Here is a 3,992-nt window from a genome sequence, read left to right on the forward strand (position 1 = left end):
TTTAAACAATTTATATGGTTTTAGAATATGATTTTACCGAATAACAATATGGTTTTACCAAATTATATATGGTTTACCGAATTGTATAAGAAATTTTTTTTTGCTGCGCATACCCAGAGGTAAAAACCTACGTCCGTCACTGGGTACACCAGCTTGGCCTTGCGCATCGCGCTCACGGCGCCAACACCGATCATGAGGGAGGCCACGGAGACGACTCAGACGAGGCCGTCTTTGGCGCCGAGGACAGCCGTGCAGAGCCACTGCGCGCGGGCCATGTAGTCAACGCCGGCGTCCTCGTCGACGTCGGGCGGATCGAGTGCCAGGAGCTGTCTCTGACATTTGATATTTGTGAATAATTTGACATATATTTCTCTGATGTCTGGAATCCATATAAATAATTTAAACTTTGTTTTGAAAATTTTGGTTTATATTTGTGTTATTTTCAAATTACATCACTCTGTCCAATAAATTATACTGAAGAAATTATTGTAAATATAATAATAAGACGGTATAAATATAGCTATAAGACAGTGTGAGTGCATAGGCAAAAATCTGATCGTTGGGATGGGCTAAAACAACCGGTTCTTTTTCAGTCAGTCTTGTGTAGTCCTGTTCATAACAAGAAGAAATCTGAGACATTTGCAGTGTGAACATATCAAATGTTATACCATGAGTGTTCTGAATCCTGATGGACAGACGAGCAATGAAGATATCATATTCCTTTATCGGTAACTAGACAAGAAACCAGCCATGCTTTATTCTTGTTACTGTTTTGTTTTCCTTGTGTACTAATTCCTTAATTTGTAATGCACATGATGAAGGCTTGTACCTGGGCAAGCTCTCTTAAGCTTTGGTAAGCTTACGTACTGCATTTCCAACAATTGCTATGGATCCCTTTGAATCAGTTACAAGGTAACATTTTTTTTTCTGCCTTGTGCACGGCTTGCTGGTACGTACCTGGACGAACTTGTAATCACCTGGCATGTTGTGATAACACGATTACTTTTTCATTGAAACCATAAACTACTGTACTATTTTGTTCAGATTGGTATTGTCATCATTGTTTTGTTTCAATTAAAAGTTGCGGTCATAGTGAAGTGATCGACATGTTGACGCGCCATGTAAAATTTACCTACAAGTTACACTGTCACGTTGACATGTTGAAATAGGATATCATGTTACTCTAAACTGCAATTCTAAATATGGTCCTCCTGTTTGCCTGTTAGCAGGTGTTCCAAATGAAGTTGTCCAGAGAGCTGACAGTGTTTTGGAGGACATACATTCCAAGAAACCTATGAGGCGCGTGACCAGTGAGAAATTAACAGCAACAGACAAGCAGTACCAGGTGCGTAACTTGGCGCACAATGACATTTAACGATAAAGAACATCTATTCTGATGTTACATATAAACTGGGGGAAAAGATGTGCTAACTGAATGTAATAATCTTTGTTAAATTTCAGGATGCAGTGACTAAACTGATGGCCTTCGATACACAGAAAGATGACCTGAACAGCTTCTTCCAGGAACTACTTCCCTCCGAATTGTAGCTCTGGAAATCAAGACTTGTCGCCAGTACTGGAACCTACAGGAAAAAGGGTGAAAGTTAGAATGAGTACCGGAACCTATAGCAAAAAGGGTGAAAGTTGGAATGCTATTTGTTGCATGTACCGCCGTTCATCTGTTGCGCTGTTAGCAGCTTTACATGTCTACTTATCGTGCTTGTTTCAGTGGTCTTCGGATGTTCCCCATCCTGATACTCGGAAGTGTCCAACTATAGAGTGAATGGAATTAGGGAAAGGTTAGATCATTTGTGCAGTCTGAGCACATTGCTGCCGCTTGGGTTTACGTATGACACGGTGATGCGAGATGTCGGCCATGGAACCTACTCGTGACGATCTACAGCTCAGGGTGTTCTGTGTGTGTCGTGTGACGATCTCACGGTCTTGCAAAAAGTAGCCCACATGGGCCGGTGGGCCTTGTTATTCGACAGTTTGTTTTTGACACTGATGTGCCCTGAGTGTCGGTGGGTCTTTCCTCTAAGAAATATATTTATTATCTTTTATATTTCCTCTAAGAAAATATCATCTTGCATATTTTTGCATTTTAGTGCAAATGATCTAGTTCTTTTCTAAAATTTAATACAAATCTTCTCTATTGATACATGCTTGGCAAAATATCGTACTTGTGTTTTTAAAATAATGTATATACTAGTACGTGCATGCTAAACGTAACTACAAAGTGCGATGCCTCTAGTTAGTGCCCCGGCTGGCCCTCCGACCTCAGCTGTCCTACAGCAGCCAGGCGGCGGCGCCCAAAACCGAGGCGGCGACGCCCACCTTCCAGACGCCATCGCGGCCACTGGAGGCCGACTTGGGTCCCCGGCCACTCCCGTACCCGCCGTGGTACCCAGCGCCTCCAAAGTCTCTTGAACTTCCACCTTCTTCTCTGCCGCCTTCTCCTCCGCCATGACCGCCGCCTCCCCCGCCACCATGACCACCGCCTCCTCCGCCACCATGGCCGCCGCCGCCTCCGCCGCGCTTGCCGACGACGACGACATGCTCGACCGGCCGCACGGCGTCGTCGATGCCTGTGGGGGCCTGTGCCTGTCGCCCGTCGGCCGCCGAGGCTTCCTGGACCTCAAGGGCCTTGGGAACTCGGGCCGCGTCGGCGGAGCTGAAGACGATCGCCGCGAGCGCGAGGGCAACGCGGAGGAGCACGCTGGCGCGGCGCTGCGGGAGAGCCATGCCGTGCGCACGTGGACGCTGTGTTGCGACGTACGTACGAACGCGGCCAGAAGAGAGATTGTTGAGAGCTGTGTTGGCGCCCATCGTCTGGGATGCCTCAGTATTTGTAGCCGAGGAACGCCTGGAGCCGACGCCGCGACGCGTGTGGCCGAATCGTGTTCAAAGTCCAGGCACAGCACTCTTTTTGACAAACAAAAGAAAATTCCGTACTCATTTACCATAAGCAAGTCCTTACCCCCAAGAAAATTCCATACTTATTTAACCCCAATGGAGATCCCTTTACCCCAAATGAAGTTTGCCTAAGCAATATTTTTTCCCCTTTTTTTCTATATGGAACCCAAATAGGAGTAATTTACTCGTGTAAGTGTAATTGTAAAAGTGCCCAATTTTGAATGCATGGAATTTGGATAACCGTACTCGAGTTCACTAGACGAAACAATATACTTTTCCCTGAAAACCGGGCTAAATTTTATAGCTTCAAATTCTAAATCTGTACCAGCCCCTCTAATCCCACGACTACCAGAACCAATTCCTAAGGAAGAACACAATGATCATGAAATAGGAAACACATCTGAACCACCTCAAGCCCCACCACCAAAGACCCTCTATCTTTACCCCACAAGGTAAAAGCATTAGGTTAGCAAAGAAATCCAAAACCACATAGGGAAAAGGAGCAATCCAAGTTGCCTGTCAAAAGCTAGGACATTTATCACCACCAACAACACAAGAGGAACCTGACCAATTTGAATTTTTTGCACACATTTGGAGCGTCCACTCACCAAGGCGAACATGGATGCTCTCACGGTGCTAACTGAAGTGGGGAAACAAAAAAAAAACAAGAAGAGAGGCAAGCTAACCAAAGTGGGATATGGAAATACCCAAGAGCAGTAAGTGGCTCGATGGAAGTACTCATTGGCAGCTAGTGTTTTTTTATGGGTTGTTATGCTCGGTGTTGTTTGGTAGAGATAGTTGCTTTTGCTAGTTGGTTCTAGGGCTGAGATGTTCTTAGTTACTTTAGTTGTTAGATGGTTGTCAGTGCAGTTGAGTTGCTAGTTGGATCGTTTTTTACCAAGTTGGCTTAAGGTTGAGCAAGTAGTAGCGCAAAGTCGTTAGGTGTTCGGGTAGTGTTCCAAAGTTGGTCGGGATGAGTGGTGCACTCTTCCAATTGATGGTTTTTTGACCTGATTTTCACTAAAAAAACTGAGCCAAACACTTATTTTTATTTTTCCCGACGCACATACTTCCCC

General features: G+C 45.1%; 1 pseudogene; it reads left to right on the forward strand.

Annotated features, from left to right (window-relative positions):
* Positions 1 to 315: 315 nt before the first annotated feature.
* Positions 316 to 1,997, forward strand: LOC136518830 (DNA mismatch repair protein MSH5-like; annotated as a pseudogene).
* Positions 1,998 to 3,992: the final 1,995 nt, after the last annotated feature.

Source organism: Miscanthus floridulus, chromosome 17 (assembly GCF_019320115.1).
Source record: "Miscanthus floridulus cultivar M001 chromosome 17, ASM1932011v1, whole genome shotgun sequence".
In the NCBI taxonomy this organism is placed as follows: Eukaryota; Viridiplantae; Streptophyta; class Magnoliopsida; order Poales; family Poaceae; genus Miscanthus; species Miscanthus floridulus.